Source organism: Triticum urartu, chromosome 5A (genome assembly GCF_056163025.1).
Source record: "Triticum urartu cultivar PI428250 chromosome 5A, HENAU_Tu73, whole genome shotgun sequence".
Taxonomy (NCBI): Eukaryota; Viridiplantae; Streptophyta; class Magnoliopsida; order Poales; family Poaceae; genus Triticum; species Triticum urartu.
The window spans coordinates 361,121,394-361,135,634 of NC_141877.1; positions in this window are offsets into that span (position 1 = coordinate 361,121,394).

Below are 14,241 nucleotides of genomic sequence, written 5' to 3' on the forward strand. Positions count from 1 at the left end.
TTAGCCGTAGAATTCTATAATTTTAAATTTCGGTGAAGCCCCTGGTATTCGGAAGGCCGAATTCGGGGCGTGATACACGCCTTTAAGCCGGACAGGACCGGCTCCTCGCTCTAAGCGGCATAAGTCTTTAGGGACTCGAAACCTCGCCGAACAGCGACCAGTCTCTCGCCTTATCATGTCAGTCAGTTTTAGCTTTCTCTACTGAGGTGCTTAGCCTAGCAGAACTAGGGCACAATCGCAGTAGTTCTCCTAGTGCTACCTTAGCCAATAGAGCGGAACGTAAGGTACCAAAACATAGGAGCCGGGCAAACCCAACATTTGACCAAAGACATGATTCAGAGCTGATGCATATAATGCTATAAGTTCGGGCTGCCGCACTTGTGAAAGTGTTCGGACTTCTCACACCATATTGTGGGGTACTTAAGCCCCTGGTGTATTGGCCGTACCAAAGTGTACGGTTGCAAGGCGTCATTAATGAACACGTATATATAAAACAAGAATGCAATAATAGTCGTAATGTTATGCATTCTTTATTCAAAAAGGTGCGTTAAAGCAGAATCATACAGATAGTGCGATAAGCAAAAAGTAGGACTATGTCCCTTCCAAGGGCAAGCTGAGGAATAGTATTAAAGCAAATATTTCACTCGTTATCGTAATCCACCTGGGGGTTCCGTGGTGTGACGTAGCTTTCTGCCTCCTTGGTTGCTGCATCATGTGTTCGGCAATCATGCTGCCGGACATGGTTTCCAGAGATTAAAGTCCTGAAAGAGAAAAATAACAAAGCGGGAAGCCCCTAGTGCGGTTTAAGCCGCGTATTGGGGCGTGCCGTAGTTGTGCCCCCCTTCCCCACCTGTGCCCATGGTATTTTTAATGCGTAATTATGTACGCGTGGCACGGATTTCGCCGTTTGGCTTGGACTGGGGTGGGGGCCGCATTGCTACACGAGCTCAGATCGTGCCAGGCGGTCTAGTTGCCGATTACTCCGAGCGCGCTTGAAGGTGTCCGGGTCTTGAAACGCCGAACTGGTGGATTGCCTTGAGAGGCCGCTTTGCACTTCCGTGCGAGGGCCGCAGTGTGCTCCTCCGTTCGGAGAGAGCGTTGTGTTTCCATTAACTGTAATAACCCCCTGAGGTCTTGGCATCTTGAGCTTGAGGTATGCATAATGCGGTACCACATTGAATCTCGCAAATGCGGTTCGCCCGAGCAGTGCATGATAGCTACTACGGAACGGGACTATATCGAAGATTAATTCTTTGCTTCGGAAGTTATCGGGGGATCCGAAGACCACCTCCAGTGTAATTAAGCCTGTGCAATGGGCCTCTACACCTGGTATGACGCCTTTAAAGGTCGTTTTCGTGGGTTTGATCCTTGAGGGGTCTATACCCATTTTGCGCATTGTGTCCTGATAAAGCAGATTCAGGCTGCTGCCGCCATCCATAAGGGCTCGAGTGAGGTGAAATCCGTCGATGATTGGGTCTAGGACTAGTGCGGCGAATCCGCCATGACGGATACTAGTGGGGTGGTCCCTGCGATCAAAGATGATCGGACAGGAGGACCATGGGTTGAACTTTGGGGCGACTGACTCCAACGCATATATGTCCCTGAGCGCACGCTTCCGCTCCCTCTTGGGGATGTGGGTTGCGTATATCATGTTCACCGTCCGCACTTGTGGGGGGAACCTCTTCTGTCCTCCGGTGTTCAGCTGCCGGGGCTCCTCTTCGTCATCGCTGCGTGACCCCTTATCTTTGTCTTCGGCAATTAACTTGTCGGCCTGCTTGAACACCCAACAATCCATGTTGGTGTGGTTGGCTGGCTTGTCGGGGGTACCGTGTATTTGACACGAGCGGTCGAGTATACGGTCCAAACTGGACGGGCCCGGAGTGCTTCTTTTGAATGGCTTTTTCGTTGACCGGGTTTAGAGCCTTTGAATCCAGCATTGACTGCCGTATCCTCGGTATTGTCGTTGTTAATGCGGCGCTTATGTTTGTTGCGACGTGACCTGCTATTGTCGTCCTTGGTATCCAAAGTACCATGGTTCTTTGATATGTTATTACTGCGAGCCAGCCAGCTATCTTCTCCCGCAAAAAAGTGGGTCATGAGTGTCGTGAGGGCTGCCATAGATTTCGGCTTTTCCTGACCAAGGTGCCGGGCTAGCCACTCGTCGCGGATGTTGTGTTTGAAAGCTGCTAGGGCCTCTGCATCCGGACAGTCAATGATTTGATTTTTCTTTGTTAAGAACCAAGTCCAGAATTGCCTGGCTGATTCTTCTGGCTGCTGAATTATGTGGCTCAAGTCATCGACATCTGGTGGTCGCACATAAGTGCCGTGAAAGTTGTCGAGGAATGCGGCCTCCAGATCTTCCCAACAACTAATGGACTCTGCTGGCAAGTTGTTAAGCCAATGCCGCGCTGGTCCTTTGAGCTTTAGTGGGAGGTATTTGATGACATGTAAGTCATCACCGTGGGCCATGTGGATGTGGAGGAGGAAATCCTCGATCCATACCGCAAGATCTGTTGTGCCGTCGTATGATTCAATATTTACGGGTTAGAAACCCTCTGGGATTTGATGATCCATTACTTCGTCTGTGAAGCATAGGGGGTGTGCGGCGCATCTGTATTGGGCTATATCACGACACATCTCGAATGGGTCTTGCTCGCTGTGTTCGGCCCGGCCGAATTTACTTTTACTATATCTGGCGTGACGTTTATCGTCTCGCATAGTGGCGCGCCCTTGTGATCCGTAGATCGATCTTGCGTGCTTTGCTTTGTCTTCCAATACGTCTCGCAGGTCTGGCGTATTTCCCCATGCCTTTTTATTTGAATGATGTCGGGGTGCGGGCTGAGTTTTTGGCTGGAATGCCTCTCTATCGCGGCCACGAGGTGGCCGGTCAGCCGCGTCATACGCTTCTTCCTCCAGTCATGGTAGCAACCTGCATTTTGGGTAACTCTTGGAGGGGCGTTCGAGTTTATATTCCTCGGCCGCAAGGACTTCAGACCATCTGTCAGCTAGCAGATCTTGATCAGATTGAAGCTGCTGCTGTTGCTTTTTCTTAAGGCTATTTGCCGTGGCTATAAGCCGGTGCTTGAAGCGCTCTTGTTCGACGGGATCCTCTCGCACGACGAATTCGGCATCGTCGAGGCTTGCCTCATCTTCGGAGGGGGGCATGTAATTATCATCCTCCGCCTCTCCATCTGCCGCTCTCTCAGGAGGGCTGGCTCCTCCATCCTCCTGCTCTAAATCTTGCTGGAGGGGATTGTTGTTGTCTTCGGCACTATCCGGAGTGTTATTATCTCCTGTGCCGGTATCACCACTTTTGCTTTGGCGGGACTTAGAGCGGCGCCGCCGACGTCGTCGCTTGGGTTGCTTCTTGGAGGGGTCATCCTCCGCTGTCTCGTCGCCATTGCCTTCTTTGGGTGCGTCCACCATGTATATATCGTATGATGAGGTGGTTGTCCAGTGCCCTGTGGGCAGTGGTTCCTCTTCGTCTCTCGCATCGTCGTCCATACTGTCGATGTCTTCGGAGTCGAAGTCGAGCATGTCGGTTAAGTCATCGACAGTGGCTACTAAGTGGGTGGTGGGTGGGCAGCGAATTTCTTCGTCATCCGCATCCCAATCTTGCCAGACAGAGTTCGGCCAGGATCCTCCTGACAAGGAGAGAGACCTTAATGAGTTCAGTATGTCGCCAACGGGCGAGTGCTGAAAAATATCCGCGGAGGTAAACTCCATGATTGGCGCCCAATCGGATTCGCTAGGAACGGGCGCATGCGGTTCGGTGTCCGTGGCCGGAGAAGGATCTGGCAGTTTGACAACACGGCTCTCGTGCAGGATAAGGTCGATGTCCGGCTCGATCGTTGATGAGGATAAGGCTTCTGTGGTGGGGTCCATCCACCCGTCCATGGATGGCGCAACTGGCTCCGAATTGAGGGTCGGAGCGGCTGCCGGTGCGATCTCCTGAACACTGTCTGATGGTAGAGCTAAAGTACTCATCGTGACCGCGTGACCCACAAGGCAGAGGCTCGAATCCGTCGAAGATCAAGTCTCCGCGGATATCGGCCGTGTAGTTTAAGCTTCCAAACTTGACCTGGTGGCCAGGGGCGTAACTTTCGATCTGCTCCGGATGGCCAAGCGAGTTGGCCCGCAGTGCGAAGCCGCCGAACACAAAGATCTGTCCGGGGAGAAAAGTCTCGCCCTGGACTGCATCGCTATCGATGATAGAAGGAGCCATCAAGCCTAACGGCGACGACACAGAGGAACTCCCAATGAAAGCACCAATGTCGGTGTCAAAACCGGCGGATCTCGGGTAGGGGGTCCCGAACTATGCGTCTAAGGCGGATCGTAACAGGAGGCAGGGGACACGATGTTTTACCCAGGTTCGGGCCCTCTTGATGGAGGTAAAACCCTACGTCCTGCTTGATTAATATTGATGATATGGGTAGCACAAGAGTAGATCTACCACGAGATCAGAGAGGCTAAACCCTAGAAGCTTGCCTATGGTATGATTGTATGTTATTGTGTCCTACGGACTAAAACCCTCCAGTTTATATAGACACCGGAGGGGGCTAGGGTTACACAAGGTCGGTTACAAAGGAGGGGATATCCATATCCGTACTTCCTAGCTTGCCTTCCACGCCAAGTAGAGTCCCATCCGGACACGAGACGAAGTCTTCAATCTTGTATCTTCATAGTCCAACAATCCGGCCAAAGGATATAATCTGGCGAAAGGATATAATCCGGCTGTCCGGAGACCCCTAATCCCGGACTCCCTCAGTGTGCATCCAACTTGCTTGCTCACGAAGACCTAGGGCATTTTGAGGAAGCCCATCATTGGAATATGCAAGCCAAGTTCTATAATGAAAAATTCCCACTAGTATATGAAAGTGACAACATAGGAGACTCTCTATCATGAAGATCATGGTGCTACTTTGAAGCACAAGTGTGGTAAAATGATAGTAGCATTGCCCCTTCTGTCTTTTTCTCTCATTTTTTTTATTTTTTTTATTTGGGCCTTCTCTTTTTTTATGGTCTCTTTTCTCTTCTTCTTTTATTTGGGCTTCTTTGGCCTCTTTTATTTTTTTATTTTCGTCCGGAGTCTCATCCCGACTTGTGGGGGAATCATAGTCTCCATCATCCTTTCCTCACTGGGACAATGCTCTAATAATGATGATCATCACACTTTTATTTTCTTACAACTCAAGAATTACAACTCGATACTTAGGACAAGATATGAATCTATATGAATGCCTCCGGCGGTGTACCAGGATGTGCAATGATGCATGAGTGACATGTATGAAAGAATTATGAACGGTGGCTTTGCCACAAATACGATGTCTACATGATCATGCATAGCAATATGACAATGATGGAGCGTGTCATAATAAACGGAACGGTGGAAAGTTGCATGGCAATATATCTCGGAATGGCTCTGGAAATGCCATAATAGGTAGGTATGGTGGCTGTTTTGAGGAAGATATATGGTGGGTTTATGGTACCGGTGAAAGTTGCGCGGTATTAGAGAGGCTAGCAATGGTGGAAGGGTGAGAGTGCGTATAATCCATGGACTCAACATTATTCATAAAGAACTCACACACTTATTGCAAAAATTTATTAGTTATCAAAACAAAGTACTAAGCGCATGCTCCTAGGGGGATAGATTGGTAGGAAAATACCATCGCTCGTCCCCGGCCGCCACTCATAAGGAAGACAGTCAATAAACAAATCATGCTCCGACTTCATCACATAACGGTTCACCATACGTGCATGCTACGGGAATCACAAACTTCAACACAAGTATTTTTCAAATTCACAACTACTCAACTAGCATGACTCTAATATCACCATCTTCATATCTCAAAACAATCATCAAGTATCAAACTTCTCATAGTATTCAATGCACTTTATATGAAAGTTTTTATTATATCCCTCTTGGATGCCCATCATATTAGGACTAAATTCATAACCAAAGAAAACTACCATGCTGTTTAGAGACTCTCAAAATGATATAAGTGAAGCATGAGAGTTCATCTATTTCTTCAAAATAAAACCACCGCCGTGCTCTAAAAAGATATAAGTGAAGCACTAGAGCAAAAGACAAACTACTCCAAAAGATATAAGTGAATAACAATGAGTAGTTGAATAATTATACAACTATGTGAAGACTCTCTAACATTTAAGAATTTCAGATCTTGGTATTTTATTCAAGCAGCAAGCAAAACTAAATAAAATGACATCTAAGAATAGCAAACATCAAGTGAAGAAACAAAAACTTAGGATCAACCGAACTTACCGATAGTTGTTGAAGAAGAAAGGTGGGATGCCAACCGGGGCATTCCCAAGCTTAGACGCTTGAGACTTCTTGAAATATTATACTGGGATGCCTTGGGCATCCCCAAGCTTGAGCTTTTGTATCTCCTTAATTCCTCTCATATCACGGTCTCCCTAAATCTCAAAAGCTTCATCCACACAAAACTCAACAAGGACTCGTGAGATAAGTTAGTATAAACCAATGCAAAAATCTTATCATACTCTACTGTAGCAAATTACTAAAATTATTATTCAACATTGCATACTAAATGCCTCTGCAAATTTAATAGTCCTATCCTCAAATAGAATCATTAAAGAAGCAAACATATGCAAACAATGCAAACATAACAGCAATCTGCCTAAACAGGACAGTCTGTAAAGAGTGCCGCAAGATCCATACTTACCTACCTCCAAAAATTATTAAAGAAAATTACCACTGTAGTAAATTTATCAGAGCTTATTATGCAAAAGGTTTCAACATTTTATCACATTCTGACTTTTGTAGGGAATTTTTGCAACAGCGGTAAACTTTCTGTTTTCAAACAGCAACATGTATACTTGTAAAATAGGCATAGTAAAGGCTATCAATGCCACTTTTATTGAAATAAAAGATGCAAAACATTGTTATAAATAACAGCAAGCAAATCCTAAAAAAAATGATGCTCCAAGAAAAACACATATCATGTAGTGAATAAAAATATAGCTCCAAGTAAAGTTGCCGATGGAAGTAGACGAAAGAGGGGATGCCTTCCGGGGCATCCCCAAGCTTAAGCTTTTGGTTGTCCTTGAATATTACCTTGGGGTGCCTTGTGCATCCCCAAGCTAAGGCTATTTCCACTCCTTGTTCCATAATCCATCAAAACTTAACCCAAAACTTGAAAACTTCACAACACAAAACTCAAAATAGAAAATCTCGTGAGCTCCGTTAGCGAAAGAAAACAAAACACCACTTCAAGGTACTGTAATGAACTCATTATTTATTTATATTTATGTTAAACCTACTGTATTCCAACTTGTCTATGGTTTATAAACTATTTTACTAGCCATAGATTCATCAAAATAAGCAAACAGCACAATGAAAACAGAATCTGTCAAAAACAGAACAGTCTGTAGTAATCTGTAGGTTTCGACCACTTCTGGAACTCATAAAATTCTCAAATAAATTGTTGGACCTGAGGAATTTATCTATTAATCATCTGCAAAAAGAATTAACTAAATAGAACTCTCCAATAAAAAATGGGAGCAAGTCTCGTGAGCGCTAAAGTTTCTGTTTTTTACAGCATGAACATAAAGACTTCACCCAAGTCTTCCCAATGGTTCTACTTGGCACAAACACTAATTAAAACATCAAACCACATCTAAACAGAGGATAGATAAATTATTTATTACTAAACAGGAACAAAAATCAAGGAACAAAAATAAAATTGGGTTGCCTCCCAACAAGCGCTATCGTTTAACACCCCTAGCTAGGCATGATAATTTCAATGATGCTCACATAAAGGATAAGAATTGAAACATAAAGAGAGCATCATGAAGAATATGACTAGCACATTTAAGTCTAACCCTCTTCCTATGTATAAGTATTTTGTGAGCAAACAACTTATGGGAACAATAATCAACTAGCATAGGAAGGCAAAACAAGCATAACTTTAAAACTTTAAGCACATAGAGAGGAAACTTGATATTATTGCAATTCCTACAAGCATATATTCCTCCCTCATAATAATTTTCAGTAGCATCATGAATGAATTCAACAATATAACCATCACCTAAAGCATTCTTTTCATGATCTACAAGCATAAAAAATTTATTACTCTCCACACAAGCAAAATTCTTCTCATGAATAATAGTGGGAGCAAACTCAACAAAATAATTATCATGTGAGGCATAATCCAATTGAAAACTAAAATCATGATGACAATTTTCATGGATATCATTATTATTTATAGCATACAAGTCATCACAATAATCATCATGGATAGCAACTTTGTTCTCATAATCAATTGGAACCTCTTCCGGAATAGTGGATTCATCACAAAATAAAGTCATGACCTCTCCAAATCCACTTTCATCAATATAATCATCATAAATAGGAGGCATGCTTTCATCATAATAAATTTGCTCATCAAAACTTGGAGGACAAAAAATATCATCTTCATCAAACATAGCTTCCCCAAGCTTGTGGCTTTGCATATCATTAGCAATATGGATATTCAAGGAATTCATACTAACAACATTGCAATCATGCTCATCATTCAAATATTTAGTGCCAAACATTTTAATGCATTCTTCTTCTAACACTTTGGCACAATTTTCCTTTCCATCATATTCATGAAAGATATTAAAAATATGAAGCGTATGAGGCAAACTCAATTCCATTTTTTGTAGGTTTCTTTTATAAACTAAACTAGTGCTGAAACAAGAAACAAAAAGATTCGATTGCAAGATCTAAAGATATACCTTCAATCGCTAACCTCCCCGGCAACGGCACCAGAAAAGAGCTTAATGTCTACTACACAACCTTCTTCTTGTAGACGTTGTTGGGCCTCCAAGTGCAGAGGTTTGTAGGACAGTAGCAAATTTCCCTCAAGTGGATGACCTGAGGTTTATCAATCCGTAGGAGGCATAGGATGAAGATGGTCTCTCTCAAGCAACCCTCCAACCAAATAACAGAGAGTCTCTTGTGTCCCCAACACACCCAATACAATGGTAAATTGTATAGGTGCACTAGTTCGGCAAAGAGATGGTGATACAAGTGGTATATGGATAGTATATAATAGTTTTTGTAATCTGAAAATATAAAAACAGCAAGGTAACGAATGATAAAAGTGATCGTAAACGGTATTGCAATGCGTTGAAACAAGGCCTAGGGTTCATACTTTCACTAGTGCAAGTCCTCTCAACAATAATAACATAATTGGATCGTATAACTATCCCTCAACATGCAACAAAGAGTCAGTCCGAAGTCACTAATAGAGGAGAACAAACGAAGAGATTATGGTAGGGTACGAAACCACCTCAAAGTTATTCTTTCCAATCAATCCGTTGGGCTATTCCTATAAGTGTCACAAATAGCCCTAGAGTTCGTACTAGAATAACACCTTAAGACACAAATCAACCAAAACCCTAATGTCACCTAGATACTCCAATGTCACCTCAAGTATCCGTGGGTATGATTATACGATATGCATCACACAATCTCAGATTCATCTATTCAACCAACACATAGAACCTCAAAGAGTGCCCCAAAGTTTCTACCGAAGAGTCAAGACGAAAACGTGTGCCAACCCCTATGCATAGGTTCATGGGCGGAACCCGCAAGTTGATCACCAAAACATACATCAAGTGGATCAATAGAATACCCCATTGTCACCACGGGTATCCCACGCAAGACATACATCAAGTGTTCTCAAATCCTTAAAGACTCAATCCGATAAGATAACTTCAAAGGGAAAACTCAATCCATTACAAGAGAGTAGAGGGGGAGAAACATCATAAGATCCAAATATAATAGCAAAGCTCGCGATACATCAAGATCGTACCACCTCAAGAACATGAGAGAGAGAGATCAAACACATAGCTACTGGTACATACCCTCAGCCCCCTCCTCGTCATGGAGAGCACCGGGATGATGAAGATGGCCACCGGAGAGGGATTTCCCCCTCCGGCAGGGTGCCGGAACGGGTCTAGATTGGTTTTCGGTGGCTACGGAGGCTTCTGGCGGCGGAACTCCCGATCTATTGTGCTCCTCGATAGTTTTAGGGTATATGGATATATATATAGGCGGAAGAAATACATCAGGGGAGCCACGAGGGGCCCACAAGGGTGGAGGGTGCGCCTAGGGGGTGGGCGCGCCCCCTGCCTCGTGGCTTCCTCGTTGATCCCCTGACATGCACTCCAAGTCTCATGTATTGCTTTCTTTCCAAAAATAACTTTTTTTGAAGGTTTCATTCCGTTTGGACTCCGTTTGATATTCCTTTTCTTCGAAACCCTAAAACAAGGAAAAAAACAGAAACTGCCACTGGGCTCTAGGTTAATAGGTTAGTCCCAAAAATCATATAAAATAGCATATAAATGCATATAAAACTTCCAAGGTTGATAATATAATAGCATGGAACAATCAAAAATTATAGATACGTTGGAGACGTATCACTAACCCAGACTGACGTTGTTTTCAGCAGAACTACCGTGGTGTCGTTTTTTGTGCAGAAATAAAAGTTCTCGAAATGGGCTGAAAATTTGAGGTGATTTTTTATGGACCAAAAGAGAACCCCCCCCCCCCCGAAGCACAAGAGTTGGACCAGAAGAGTCCCGAGGCAACGACAAGGTAGGGGGCGCACCCTACCCCCGGGAGGGTGCTCCTACCTTGTCACTGCCTCGTGGACCCCCTTGACGTGAGACCGACGCCAAAGATTCCTATAAATGCCAAAACCCCAGAAATAAACCTAGATCGGGAGTTCCGCCACCGCAAGCCTCTGTAGCCATGAAAAATCAATCTAGGCCCTCTCCGGCACCCTGCCGGAGGGGGCCATCATCACCGGAGGTCATGGAGGAGGATCTTGGAGGGGGCCATCATCGCTATGGAGGACAAGGACTAGAGGGAGAACCTCTCCCCATCTAGGGGGAGGCCATGGAGGAGGAAGCACAAGGGGGAGACCCTCTCCCCCTCTCTCTCGGTGGTGCCGGAGTGCCACCAGGGGAACCATCGCCGCGGTGATCGTCTTCATCAACATCACCATCTTCATCACCTTCCTCGTCTCTTTTCGGCGGTCCACTCTCCCGCACCTCGCTATAATCTCCTACTTGAACATGGTGCTTTATGCCACATATTATGATCCAATGATGTGTTGCCATCCTATGATGTTTTGAGTAGATTTATTTTGTCTTTGGGTTAATTGATGATCTAGATTGGTTTGAGTTGTATGTTTTATTTTGGTGTTGTCCTATGGTGCCTTCCATGTCGCGCACATGTGAAGGGTTCCCGCTGTAGGGTGTTGCAATACGTTCATGATTCACTTATAGTGGGTTGCTAGAGTTGAAGGAAATATGCCCTAGAGGCAATAATAAAGTTGTTATTTATATTTCCTTATATCATGATAAATGTTTATTATTCATGCTATAATTGTATTAACCGGAAACTTAGTACATGTGTGAATACATAGACAAACAGAGTGTCCCTACTATGCCTCTACTTGACTAGCTCGTCAATCAAAGATAGTTAAGTTTCCTAGCCATAGACATGTGTTGTCATTTGATGAACAGGGTCACATCATTACAGAATGATGTGATGGACAAGACCCATCCGTTAGCTTATCACTATGATCGTTTAGTTTATTGCTATTGCTTTCTTCATGACTTATACATGTTCCTATGACTATGAGATTATGCAACTCCCGAATACCGGTGGAACACTTAGTGTGCTATCAAACATCACAATGTAACTGGGTGATTATAAAGATGCTCTGCAGGTGTCTCCGATGGTGTTTGTTGAGTTGGCATAGATCGAGATTAGGATTTGTCAGTCCGTGTATCGGAGAGGTATCTCTGGGCCCTCTCGGTAATGCACATCACTATAAGCCTTGCAAGCAATATGAATAATGAGTTAGTTACGAGATGATGTATTATGGAACGAGTAAAGAGACTTGCCGGTAACGAGATTGAACTAGGTATGATGATACCGACGATCGAATCTCAGGCAAGTAACATACCGATGACAAAGGGAACAACGTATGTTGTTATGCAGTTTGAACGATAAAGATCTTCGTAGAATATGTAGGAGCCAATACGAGCATCCAGGTTCGGCTATTGGTTATTGACCGGAGATATGTCTTGGTCATGTCTACATAGTTCTCGAACCCGTAGGGTCCGCACGCTTAACGTTCGATGACGATTTGTATTATGAGTTATGTGATTTGATGTACCGAAGTTTGTTCGGAGTCCCAGATGAGATCACGGACGTGACGAGGAGTATCGAAATGGTCGAGACATAAAGATTCATATATTGTAAGGTTACATTCGGACACCGGAATGATTCGGGTCGTTTCGGATGAGTTTCGGAGTACTCGGGGTGTTACCGGAACCCCCCCGGAAGTTATTGGGCCTCATGGGCCTAGTGGTGGAAGAGAGGAGGCCGGCCAGGGAGTGGCGCATGCCCCCCCCTAGCCCAAACCGAATTGGACTAGGGTTGGGGGGCCCCTTTCCTTCTCTCCTCCTCCTCCTTCCCTCCTTCTCCTACTAGGAATAGGACAGAGGAGGGGAATCCTACTTGGACTAGGGAGTCCTAGTAGGATTCCCCACACCTGGCGCGCCCCCTTGGGCCGGCCACCTCTTCCCTCCCCTCCTTTATATACATGGCCAGGGGCACCCCATAGACACACAAGTTGATCTTTTAGCCGTGCGCGGTGCCCCCCTCCACAGTTACACACCTCGGACATATCGTCGTAGTGCTTAGGCGAAGCCCTGCGCCAGTAACTTCATCGTCACCGTCACCACGCCGTCATGCTGACGGAACTCTCCCTCGGCCTCGACTGGATCAAGAGTTCGAGGGACGTCACCGAGCTGAACGTGTGCTGATCGTGGAGGTGCCGTACATTCGGTACTTGGATCCGTTGGATCGCGAAGACGTTCGACTACATCAATCGTGTTAGTAAACGCTTCCGCTTTCGGTCTACGAGGGTACGTAGACACACTCTCCCCTCTCGTTGCTATGCTTCTCCTAGATAGATCTTGCGTGATCATAGGTAATTTTTTTTAAATACTACATTCCCCAACAAGAGTGACAGAAGCTTAAACCCGAGTAAGGGGGTTGTTGCGTATGGGACAAAGGGGACTTGATACTTCAATGTTATGGTTGGGTTTTACCTTAATGATCTTTAGTAGTTGTGAATGCTTGCTAGAGTTCCAATCATAAGTGCATATGATCCAAGAAGAGAAAGTATGTTAGCTTATGCCTCTCCACCATATGAAATTGCAATAATGATTACCGATCTTGTTAACAATTGCCTAGGACAATTCCACACACCGACCCATCATTATTCCACACTCGCTATTTGTAATATATTATAATATATTCTAACTTTATGTTAGCAGCACCTATTTTATATTTTAGCTCTCCGATATCATGCAAAGTTATCCTCTTCATACCCACAATGTAGTTTATTTCTCGTTTCTAGATGGAAGCAAATGTTCGGTGTACGTAGAGTCATATCAGTGGCAGATAGGACTTGAGATAATATTGATCTTACCTTTAACTCCTTGCGGGTTCGACACTCCATACTTATCACTTCCACCTTTGGAAATTGCTACGATGATTCCTTGCACTTGGGGATTATCAATAAACTACTCATGCATCATGGGAGGAGCACCAATGAGGATGATGAACCCCTCTGGCAAGGTGCCGGAAAAGGGCTCTAGATTGGATCTCGTGGTTCTAGAACTTGCGGCGGCTAGAATTGTGTTTCGTCGACTCTCCTAGGGTTTACGGAATATTTGGGTATTTATAGAGCTGACATGTTGTGTAAAGGACCTCCGTGGGCCCACCACCCATCAAGGCACGCCCGGATGGGTGGTGGGCCCCATGGGCCTTCCCTCGTGCACTTCCTTGGCTCCCAAGTTGTCTTCTGGTGGAAAAAAATCTCCAAAAAGTTTCGCTGCGTTTGGACTCCGTTTGATATGGATATTCTGCGAAGTAAAAAACAAGCAAAAATAGCAACTAGCACTGGGCACTATGTCAACAGGTTAGTCCCAAAAAATGATATAAAGTTGTTATAAAATGAATGTAAAACATTTAAGAATGGTAATATAAAAGCATGGAACAATAAAAAATTATAGATACGTTGGAGTCGTATCATGATGCTACATCTACGACTATGGGAGGATGTTAGGGATATATTTGGTAGTTAGAGATTGCACGAGAAAAGATAGTAAATTGTTTATCTTACC